Source organism: Canis lupus, chromosome 33, assembly GCF_048164855.1.
Source record: "Canis lupus baileyi chromosome 33, mCanLup2.hap1, whole genome shotgun sequence".
Taxonomy (NCBI): Eukaryota; Metazoa; Chordata; class Mammalia; order Carnivora; family Canidae; genus Canis; species Canis lupus.
Window position 1 is genome coordinate 7,953,903 of NC_132870.1, and position 12,908 is coordinate 7,966,810.

Sequence of the window (12,908 nt, forward strand, 5' to 3'; positions counted from 1 at the left end):
CTTAAAAAGAAAAAGAAAAATTATAGAAGTTATTATAAATTATGATGAAGAGTCTTAATTTCATCATAAAAAAGAAAGTTACCAGAGAGACTTAAAACTCCTGAGCCTGTTAATCTTGCAATATATTAAGCAAAAAATTAGCATAATTATAAATAGAAACAAACACAAATACAGAATGGTATTAGGAGATTTGAACATAAGTCTTTCAGAAACCAAAGATAGGGTAGCCAAAAAGTAGTAAAAATATATAATATTCAAATGACATACAAGAAAAAAACTTCTCTAATTTCTCTAGAAGGATTCTATCCAGAGTTATATATAAACCTACATATGGAAAATTGTCCTTAAAAATCTTTCTAAGCCATTAAGGATGTCTCAAAAAATACCAAATAATTACTACAATTCTGAGCAATATACCTTTAGTATGATATAGTAAAACTAAAAATTAATTTTAAAAATGTTACATCAAAATTTGTGTGTTAAAGTTAAAATTATATTTAAGAAACAAATTTATAACTTTAAATATACATTAGAAAAAATGTAAAATTAATGAGCAAAGTACAATTTCAATGTAAGAATATTCATAGCAAAGTAAACCTAAAGAATGTATATGAGAGGAAGTGTTTAAAATAAAGGCAGAAATTAATATAGTAGAAGATAAAATTCATTAAAAAACAAACAAACAAAAGACAGTTATTTGGAAAGATAAAAATAGCCAAATTCTGCCAAATGTGACCAAGCTGAGAGTGGCCAGAAGGGACAGTGTCAGGGAAAAGGAATCAATATTAGAAATGGAAAAGAGGACATACCCACAGATAAAAATAAAAATTATAATATAAAAGGCAATTAAGAATAATTTTATGCAACTAAATTTGAAAATGTGTGCAATATCTATAAATCTGTGAAAAAATGAAGAAAAAATTTTAAAAATTTTAAAAATGCAAAAATGACAAAATTTGTTCAGTAAGAAATTAAAACACTAAAATGACCTATACCCATTAAAGAAATCAGTCTCATCAAACTTGACCCCAAGTAGAGGCAAAGAGCCCATACAATGTTACAAATTTTACCAAACTTCCAGGGGTAAAACCTGTACTTATATAGATTGTTTTTATGGTCTGAAAAATAAGAAAAGTTCTCCTAAATTTATGAATAAATATTTGTGAAACTTATTTTGTAAATGCTAACATGTACTTCATAAATAAACTGGAGTAGGAAAGTACCAGAAGAAAAATTTATAAGCTATTCTCAACTATAGAAGCAAAAATCCTAAGTAATGTAGTAGTTAATTACTTCAGTAATGTAGCTTTTATTTTATTTTTTAAGTAATAAATTTTTATTTAAGATATTTGACAAAGTTAATAAAATTTTTATTTAAGATATTTGACATGTGATTCCTTCTGCCGCCAATCACCATAGTTCCACCAAAGCCAGAGTGATGATCTTCAAAATAGCACTTTTAAAACAAACTTTTGAAAAAAAAATAAATAAAATAAACAAAATAAAATAAAACAAACTTTTGTTCAATCCACAGCTGTCACTGTCCAGAGGTCTTCTTGGATCTCCACTTGAATATGGACATACTTCAAAAACTCCCCACTTTAAGTCCAGACACTGTTTTCAAGTGAAAAGCCTTAATATTCATATTCCTATCTCTTCCTTTTCAGACCATTCTATCCTCTGTTCCATGTTTTTGGATTTTGATGCTCTCTTTTTAGACGAAGCAGCTTCTTCAGTATATTCCTCTTGTCCTAAATACAGATTCATTTTCTTTGGTATTTCAGAACTTACTATGAATTCATTATTGTCCACCAATTTGATATCACATCCATCATCATGTTCAAGAGTTGTTGCAGCCTCTTCCACTGTTTCTGACTCTTCGATAGGAGAGAGAGATCCATCATCATCCAAGTATTTGTATCTACGACTGTCAAAATCTTCCCTTTCTAAATCTTCACCAACATTCATTTGTTTCAAGGATTCCTTGAGATAGTATTCTTACTTCAATTTTTCAAGGTAGTTGAAAAATCCTCTTGCCACCGCTTGCTCAAAGCTTAAAATCTTTCTCCATGGTAATGGCTTTTTTACATTCTCAGATTCTAAAAATGGGAACCCAGATCCTTTGTCTTTAACTTGTTTCTTATTTATTTGGGAGCGTCTAGTGGTTTTTCTTCCTTCTGGTCTTCCCCTTGGTCTTCTTTTGGCTTATATTTCCTCTTTTTACACTTCTTTTTTTTTTAATCTTTCAAAAATAGCTTTTAAAGTCAGTGGTCTTGGTTCAAAAGAGGAGTCACTAGATGAATCCCTTGCTTCAACACCTCCAGATGAACGAACAAACTTTCTAATAGGGTTTCTTTGCCCCTGTTTTGGTGAGTAAGGGACACACTGAGTCTTAAATAAGCTGCTACCAGAAGAATTATCACTTTCATTGTCAATTTCTACAGCTGAATTAGATGCCATTATAGGTTGAGAAAATTCGTTACTTATCCTCCCCCAAGTCCTCTCCAAATTGTATTCACCACTTGTTTGCTTCAGAGTTCTCAACAACCACGCGGAAAGAAAACAGTAATGTAGCTTTTAAATAATTGTGACTAAAGAAAACTCATCTTGGGATTAAAATAATTATTTAACATTAAGAAATCTATTAAGCAAAAAATAAAAAATAAATCTAATAAGCAATTTAATAATTAACTGATTAAAAGTGAATTTATTTTCTCAATAAGTATGGAAAATTATGATATAAAATTCAGCAATTATTAAGATTGGGGAAAAAAAAGACTTATGCCCACAAGAAATTGAAGGGGGCTTCCCAAACCTCATAAAAGATATCCAGCAGAAAACTCTAATAAATTATCTTCAGTGACTGAATGTAAAGAATGTGCCCTTCAAAGTTAAGATAAAAGGAAATAAGCCCATTATCATTACTTCTATTTAATCTTGTACTAATCATAACAAAGCAAGAAAAAGAAATAAAAGATATATGAGAACTTTATGAAGAAAAACATTAATTATTGTTGAAGGAGATAAAAGACAGCTTACATAATGAAGAGTTATATGCCTGGAATGAAAAAGTCAATATCACAAGCAGATCAATCATTCCAAAATAAATCTATAAATTTACTGCCTTTTTAAAAACTCTCAAAACCCTTTTTCAAATAATTCAATAAACTAAAATTACAATTAAAAGGGGAGAAGAAGTGTCCAAGAATTATTTAAAAAAATAAATCCATGAAGGATAGAGCAGGAGGACCACCTTATCAGATATCTAAAATCTGGTCATGGTTAGTAGCAAATAATGAAAACAATGTGATAGTGCAAAGATAGACAAGTAGATTAATGGAACAGAGACCAGCACCTATAAAAAAACCTCATGGATATATTGGGCTTTGGCATTACAAATGAAGAATAAATGTTAAGAAATAATGAAAAAAACTGGTCACCTCTATGGGGAAAAAAGTCTTTCATACACCATATACAAAATTCCAATGTGCTTAAAAAGTAAAATTTTGAAACATAAAGTGATAGCATCTTTTATGACCTACTAGAAGAAAACAATTTTCCTGAAGACATGAAAAGGCATAAGCCTTAGAAAATTGATAAATGTGAGTACATTAATATTCAAAGCTTCACCTCTTTTTGATCCTCTTAAATTTGGGGAAGATGGTCACAATGCAAGTAACAGACAATAAAGTTGGATCTAAAATACAGAATCTATAAGAGGCAAAAACTTAAAAAAAAAAGAAAGAAAAAGAAAGAAACAGGGGCATCTGGGTGGTTCAGTCAGTTAAGCATCTGACTCTTTTTTTTTAAATTTTTTTGTTGGAGCTCAATTTGCCAACATATGGCATAACACCCAGTGCTCATTCTGCCAAGTGTCCCCCTCAGTGCCCATCACCCAGTCACCCCAACCCCCCGACCACCTCCCTTCTGCTACCCCTTGTTCATTTCCCAGTCTCTCATGTTCTGTCACCCTCACTGATATTTCCCATTCATTTTCTGTCCCTTCCCCTTTATTCCCTTTCACTATTTTTATATTCCCCAAATGAATGAGACCATATAATGTTTGTCTTTTTCCAATTGACTTATTTCACTCTTGATTTCAGCTCAAGTCATGATCTCAGGGCTATGAGATCTAGACCCATATCAGGCTCTGTGCTGGGTGTGGAACCTGCTTGAGATTCTCCCTCTCCCTGTGTGTGTGTGTGTGTGTGTGTGTGTGTGTGTGTCTCCTGCCTCCTCTCTAAAAGAAAGAAAGAAAGAAAGAAAGAAAGAAAGAAAGAAAGAAAGAAAGAAAGAAAGAAAGAAAGAAGAAAGAAAGAAAGAAAGAAAGAAAGAAAGAAAGAAAGAAAGAAGAAGAAGAAGAAGAAGAAAGAAAGAAAGAAAGAAAGAAAGAAAGAAAGAAAGAAAGAAAGAAAGAAAGTGATAGGAAAGGAAGGAAGGAAAGAAAGGAAGGAAAGAAAGGGGAGAGAAGAGATGAAGGAAGGGAGGGAGGAAGGAGGGGAGAAAGAGAAATTGAATAGTTGGCAATTGTATAAACAGGCAATAGAAGAGAAAGCCTAAATAGCTAATAAAACATAAGAAAAAATGTTCAGCCTTAATAGCCTGGAAAATAAAAACTAAAACAACATTGTAATAAGTGGGTAAAATTTTTAAATCTGGTGATAATGAGAATAAATAGAAAGTGTCCTACATTTTTAAGACTGTGGATCAGTACAACCTGTCTATCAAATAATTTAGTGTCATCTAAGAAGTATGTGTATGTCTCAGGTCCCAGTAGTTCTACTTTTGAGCATATGAATAAATTCTTATTTAGAATTTGAATTCCAATTCTATTTGAATTAGAATCGATAGGGAAGTTTATCACATTTTTTGTAGCAGCAATAAAATGAAAACTAAATGCCAATTCATTCATTGTTCAGACACCTTGAATACACAAAGACCGAAACAAAGCAAAACAAAGTCTCTGCCTTCGGGAGTTTTTGTTTGTTTGTTTGTTTTAAGATTTTATTTATTTATTCATGAGAGACACAGAGAGAGAGAGAGAGGCAGAGACACAGGCAGAGGGAGAAGCAGGCTCCATGCAGGGAGCCTGACGTGGGACTTGATCCCGGGTCTCCAGGATCAGACCCTGGGCTGAAGGCAGCGCTAAACCGCTGAGTACTTGGGCTGCCCCTTCATGGAGTTTATACATCATGATTCAAGAATTCCAAATACCACTCCACTGGATGTGTATCAGTATACATAATATACCAAATACTAAATCTATTTTGTTTACCTCCAACCTTCCTGTAAATTGACTAGGAGCCTGTATTCTTTTCCATAATATGTATAAGTAATTAAAAAGGGCATTTTGGTCCATTTATTGCTTAATCAGTTAAAGCATTTTAGTACATTTTAATGACATGAATGTCTAAATAATTATGTGGAATGTATGTCATCTGGTTGTGATGATAATAAGAAAGAGAAGTAAAAAGAAATTTGCAATTGTCATGTGTTGTTATATATAAACATGATTTTAGAAATGGCACTCTTTCAATTTAATAATAAAGGATTAGTCACTCAAATCTGACCAAAAAAAAAAAAAATTGACCAAAGAAAAAATGGAGCTTTGTAGTTATGAGAAGGCAGCTGGCAGACCTTCCCAGAATGCAGACTTTGATTTGATAAGTCTGGTCTTCAGTTCAGGCCCTGTCACATTTTATCCTTTGTCAAATCATCTAATTTCTTTGAAATCATTTTTCCTTCTGTGAAATGGGACAATGCTTACCGCATAGGATAACCTCTACCAGCTTTGGACACAACCATCAGTGTAACTGATGTAGAGACCCACTAAGGTTTCTTTAGATCCTGTCAAGACACAAACACTCACATCATGACCACATGCTTTCTAAGACATTCTTGGGGCACATTTATGCGTGCAAGAAATCCGAATTTTCAGGTTATCACTCATTACCTGGATTCTCATACCATATGACTTTATACATCCCCTAATCAGACTCAATTTGACAGTCCTTCCCAAACCTCTGAACCCTTTAGAGTCTGTCACGAGAAAAATCTCTAGAGCCTCAATCTCTTCCCTAATGTTCCCTTTACTTTCTTGCTCTCCACAGGTCTGCTCTTCCTGAGTTGCTTTGCCAACACCCCTGTGAAACAGTGGTTGCTTCCCGCCCCACGCACCTTCTGCCAATGGGCTGTTGACCATGCATTTTTCTTTTCCTTCTTTTAAACCTCATAGTTCTTTTGAAGAACTACAGACTATACTACATTCAGACTATATACCACATTCAACCTCCTTGAAGCAATCATCCCCAGACCTCCATAAAGCCTCATGCTCTGCAGATTTTGGTAACAGGTCTCTCTCAAACACTATTATCTTAATTTGTGGTAATCTCAGCATCCACATAAATAATCTTTCCAAGACTCTGACTTCTCAACTTCTTGGTTTCCTCAAATCCAGTGATGGCATCCACTAATCCAACTACTCCGTGATTTCAGCCTTGGCATAATCAATAATCACATTCCCTTTATAATCTCAATTTCAATTATCCCAATTCCTTTTTTCCCAGCTCACATCCAAGGGCTTCAATTCAAACAATTCTATGTATTAACCCCTTTAACCCTTAACCCTGTCATCTGCTTGAATCCATACTTCTTTCTTTAAAGGCTTAGGAATGGTCCATAAATAAAATCATTCCTCTGTGTAAACCTTCAGTGGCCTTGGCCTCCCCTTCAACCTTTCTTGATAAAACCCCAATTTGATTAGGTTTCTATCTCTTGTTACAGTGAAGTGTCCTGACTGACATGTGTCCAAAAGTAAGTTTTATTCATAGAGCACTTTATACTATATCAAATCCTGCATCTACCCTTAACATGGTTATAATGGCTGTTCTCACTTTGAACTCATAGTTGATGGTTTCAAAGCATTAATTCTGCAAAGCAGGTAAGTAGGAACTGCCAGTTCATGTGCATAGGGCAGTAGTAATGGGACAATTTTCTGTGTAGCATGGATGTTATTGTCCTGCTGCTCTCACCCCCGGTACTCTTAGAAAATTCTAGAACTTGTATTCTGCTGAAGAAAACCACTCTTTCCCTGCCTCAGGATAGGCTAAGTTTCCATCTGAGTAAAATCCAAAGGTGAGTGTCCATTCAGGAGCTGCTCCAGGTGTATAATCATACAGGCTCAGTCATCAAAACCATCCTGGAGAATCCAATACTGTTCTGCTCCTGTATAACTCGGAAAGCTGGAAACCACTACCATGTGGCAACTCAGATCAACAACCCATCTACACTGGCTAGGACAAGTCCTACTCAGAAATATGAAGTTTACAAAGCTATTTTTAATACTTGGCATGGTTAATTTTCCAGACTTTTCTCCCTTATATTCAGATTACTTCTTCTTTTTTCAGATTACTTCTTTATCAATATCTGCTATAGGAAAATAATATTATTTAGCCTTATTCCCCTTAGTCTGAGATTAAATCAATTATGGTATTAATTAATGATTAATGTTTTTAATCATTTAGGGCATTAGCAGACACATGAGGACTTTTTTTTTTTTTTTGATGGAAAACAGTTCCCTCCACTGTCTATAATGTTTCTGGGTTGGGTTGGGCTTCCTGGAACCACTTTCAATGTGCATAGTGCAGAATCAGCATTTTTCTCCTCATACTTACTAATAGCACAATGGCCTGGAATGTGACAAGCCTCTCATATAGTCTACTTCACCATTTGTCATTAATTTTAATACTGTAACTCTTTAGGAGGTGTATTCAATTTTTCATTCATTAATACCCATACAATCAATACAGATTGAGAGTCTACGACATTCAAGGTCCTGTGCTAGGTGCTAGACCAAAGATGAGAAATAAAGAGCTCTGCCTAGTTATCACAAGAAGGTGGGTAATGATTATTAATCATGTACACTACAGAGGAATAATTTCAGTGAGAAGTGTCAGAATTATTATGCATAAATGAGAGTCTCACTATTCAACATATTTAAAGCATCCAATAGAAGGATGCTAACTAAAAACACATTATTCTAGTCTTTCTCTGAAGATCTCAAAACATTTGTAAATATCTTTTACAAAATGTGCCTAAGAGATTAGAGGAAAGAAAAAAAAACTTGGAAACATGTAATTTAGAGGCCATAGAATTTAAGAGCTGAAAAGTACATCAAAATTCAACCAAACAAGTTTTCTGGAGGATGCAGTCATAGGAGCTTTTCGCTGTCTTGCAGTCTTTTTCTCTACATACTCCTCACAATGTTTATAATGAAGATCAAAGAATTCTGAAAAACTTCCCTGGTAGTGCCAGCCTGACAAAGGTGACAGTGGCCCTTATAAAACTCTCCCTAGATCCATCTCTCCTATCCCTCTGGTGAAAAAGTCTTAATCTGCAGAGGAAAAAGCAATGAAAGCTATCACTTTAGTCCACTGCTTGAAGCCCACTGCATCTGGAGTAAGAAAACAGGAAAAATAAAAGTATTCTCCCTTTTTTAGGGAAAAGCAGCAATACATACTAAATCCAGCATTAGAGCCAGAGGAGGAGCAGGACCATTTAGAAGGACCTCAGATGCTGAGTATGTGACTTAGACTCCAGTTTAACCATAACATCAGAGAACATTTTCTGCTGCATACTTTCTACCATCACATCAACAAGTACCAAGCAAAAATATTAGTGAAATACTTCTCAAAAGCTCGACAAGAGATAGGTATTCTCTGCAGAGCATTCTATAAGAAAAACTCTATGATATACAAGCTTATATCCTAAACATAAGGCATCAATAGAAGAATTTGAGGCCTATGGTGCACTGAGGGGAACCACAGCAACAACAAACTTTAAACCCAAGTAAACTCTTGGCAATATTAACACAAACCACCACAATAAAGCCTAGGCAGAAGGAAAGGTAGGCTCAACTCCAAGCATAAAATATATTTATTGGGGTGCCTGGATGGATCAGTTGGTTAAACATCTGCCTTTGGCTCAGGTCATGATCCCAGGGTCCTGGGACTGAGCCCTGCTTTGGGCTCCCTGCTCAGTGGAGAGCCTGCTGCTCCCTCTGCTTCTCCCTCTGCTGTTCCCCCTGCTTGTGCTCTCTGGCACTCTCTCAAATAAATAAATAAATAAATAAATAAATAAATAAATAAATATCTTTAAAAAATATATATTTATCTCAATGTATGTTGTCCCATACAATGCACCTGGTTTTCATCAATAAATTAAAAGGCACAAAGAAAAGCAAGAAAAAAATACAGTCTGAAAAGAAAAAGAATCATCAGAATCACACTCAGGCTACACTTCTACCTTACAAATCTAGAGAAAAAAAAATTAAACTTGAAGGAAGAAGAAGGAAGGAAATAATGAAATAATGAAATAACTGATGTTAAACATTTCAATGGAAAAAGTACATAGCAGGCACCAACAGATAATTTCATTGGAGAGATTATATTTAATCTTAGATTAAAAATTAGAAAAAAATACAGTCTGAAAAGAAAAAGAATCATCAGAATCACACTCAGGCTACACTTCTACCTTACAAATCTAGAGAAAAAAAAATTAAACTTGAAGGAAGAAGAAGGAAGGAAATAATGAAATAATGAAATAACTGATTAAAATTAGATAACTGATAAAATTAGATAAAATTAGATAAATTTAATAATAAATAAATAAATAAATAAATAAATAAAATTAGATAAAATTAGATAAATAATAAAATAAAAATAAATAATAAAATAAAAAAATAAATAAATAAATAAATAAATAAATAAATAAATAAATAAAATTAGATAAAATTAGATAACTGATAAAAATTAGAAAAAAAATACAGTCTGAAAAGAAAAAGAATCATCAGAATCACACTCAGGCTACACTTCTACCTTACAAATCTAGAGAAAAAAAAATTAAACTTGAAGGAAGAAGAAGGAAGGAAATAATGAAATAATGAAATAACTGATGTTAAACATTTCAATGGAAAAAGTACATAGCAGGCACCAACAGATAATTTCATTGGAGAGATTATATTTAATCTTAGATTAAAAATTAGAAAAAAATCAAATGGAAATACTAGAAATCAAAGGCACAATAACAAAGATGAAAAGTGACTTCAACAGATTATTGGTAGGCTGCATATAGCTAAGAAAATAATCTGTAAAGTTAAAAATAAGTCAGTAAGAATTATTCAAATTTAAATGAAAATTGAAAAACCGGAACAGAGCATTCAAAAGATGTAGGACTAAATCAAACAGTCTAACATACACATCATTGGATTTCCAAGGAGAAGAGAAAGAGAATAAGGTAAAAGTAATATCTGAAGAAATAATGTATGGAAATAGTCCAAAATTGATGACAGACACACACACATAAAAAACAAATCCAAGAAGCTCAGCAAACAACAATATAACTATCTAAAGCAAGATAAATATCTAAAGCAAACATACCGAGACATATATTCAGACAATAAAAATGCAAAAACATTTTTAATTATACACAAAGGAAAATCCAAACTGATATTCCTCATAAACATAGATGCAAAAATCTTCAACAAAGTACTAGAAAATTGAATCAAAGGATATATAAAAAGGATAATACATCATAACTAAGCAGGGCTCATCCCAGGAATACAAGATTGGTTCTACATTCAAAAATCAATCAATGCAATCCACCATATAAGTAGATTAAATAAGAAAACCCATATGATCATAACAATTTATGCATAAAAAGCATTTGAAAAAATTCAAAATTCAATCATGATAAATAAAACACAGGAAAGTAGAAATTAAAAGCAATTTCAATAACCTAATAAGAGGCCATACTCAATGGTAAGTGGCTGCACATTTTCTCGCCAAGATGGAGAACAAGACAAGATGTCCTCTCTCACCCTTGCTATTCAACATTGTGCTGGAAGCCTTACCCAGTGCAGCAGGACAAAAATGGATGAATGAATGAATGAATGAATATAGATTGCTAAGAAAGAAATAAAACTGTCTCTATCTACAGACAACATGATTGTCTACATTTAAAATCCCAAGGAATCTATTAAAAATGCTTTTAGAAATGCTGAGTTTAGCAAGAACACAAGCCATGAGGTCAATATAAAAAAAATTTATTTTCTTGTATACTACCAATAACAAATTGAAAATTGAAATTTAAAAAAACAATACTATTTACAACAGGGCCAGAACAATAAAGTAGGTGAATATAAGTTAAAGAAAATATGTACAGTTTCCATATGTTAAGTACAAAATATAATGAAAGAAGTTGAAGAAGAACTAAATAGCTAGAAAAATTAAATGTGTCCATGGATTTTAAGACTCAATATTGTTTAGTCTGTAGCTCTATAGACTCAATTAATTTCTAATCAAAATCTAAGCAAAGATAGATATTGTATATACAAGACATACAAGATATTGTAGATATTGAAAAGTTGATTCTCAAATTTACATGAAAAGGCAAAAGAACTAAAGGATGCCAAAACAATTCTGGAGGGGGATTCCTGGGTGGCTCAGTGGTTTGACGCCTGCCTTCGGCCCAGGGCATGATCCTGGGGTCCTGGGATCGAGTCCCACATCAGGCTCCTTCCTTGAAGCCTGCTTCTCCCTCTGCCTGTGTCTCTGCCTTTCTTTCTCTGTGTCTCTCATGAATAAATAAATAAAATCTTAAAAAAAAATCTGGAAAAGAAGAGTAAAGCTGTTATTTAATTAATAGTATCCAATAGTAAAATCAATGTTACTTTCCTAGTTTTGATAAATGCATCATAGCACATAAATGTTCACACTAATAGAAACTGAGTGAAAATTATATGGGAGCTCTTTATACCACCTTTGCAATTCTTCTGCAAATCTAAAATTATTTCAAAATAAAAGTTGAAAAAAATCCAATTCCATTCCCACTCACCAAAACGGTGAATTTTTAAAAATAAATTGGTAATCCCAAACCTGTTCTTCTGCTTAAGCCATAGAACTGCATTTTTCAGCTGGACATTTTGCACATGGGCTAAGGCAACATCTTGTGTCCTGTTGACCATTTCTCTCCACTCTCCACCTCCACATCATCATCGCAATGGTTCTACTGAGGACACTGGCAATAAAAAGAAGGGCAGGACTTGTGCCATTGCTCATGCTTTCCATGTAAACAATTTTTCCCTCATCCTGTTTTCCTTAAAACTTTGACCTAATTTCTTTCACATGCTGAGCTAATTCTCATGACTGTTTAAAGGCAGCTAAAAATATCAGCAAGGTCTGCTAAAGTTCAGAAATGAAGACCCCATTCATTCAAACCCTGTCTACTTGAGTCATCATTTCTTTAAATGCATGACCCAAATATGTTCTTTTCTGTCTTCTACTGGTAATTTTACATTAAGACATCATTAGAAAGCAGCATCCAGGCTACTTTTCAAACCGTACTAGCTGAACTCATCCATTTTCCCTCTACTAAAAAAAAGGTGCTTAATTCACATTATGGATTTTCGATTAGCAATAATAATAAAGAGTAGTGTGTAGTGCTCAGAAGACCTTACTGCTGCTTTCAAAGCAAATCTCAAAGTGCAATGATCAAGCTATTTCTAACACCTATAAAAGGCACAGATTTATTCCTTCAGAAAACTAGTTTGCCAGTTCATTTTTCAATAATTTTGACTCTGAGGCATCAATTCGTACATGGGAAATTTGTTCCTAGACAGGTTCCATCCAGGCAGGCCCAGAGAAACAGGAATTTGGGGAGACAAAATGGGTTCACTAAGTAGGAGATGCACCTTCATTTCTTGTTTTCTTCCAGCAATCATCTTATCCATTCTAACAACAGAGAAGCAACAAGGCTGATGCCTTGGGCAGATGGATTCAAGGAGTAGTAAAAGATCTGGAAATCTTTATTCACTAATAGAAACCATCAACACAAATATGGCTCCTGAGGAC

At 33.5% G+C, this 12,908-nt stretch overlaps 1 pseudogene; it reads right to left on the minus strand.

Moving 5' to 3' along the window:
• Positions 1-1,348: 1,348 nt before the first annotated feature.
• Positions 1,349-2,547, minus strand: LOC140623910 (TATA box-binding protein-associated factor RNA polymerase I subunit D-like; annotated as a pseudogene).
• Positions 2,548-12,908: the final 10,361 nt, after the last annotated feature.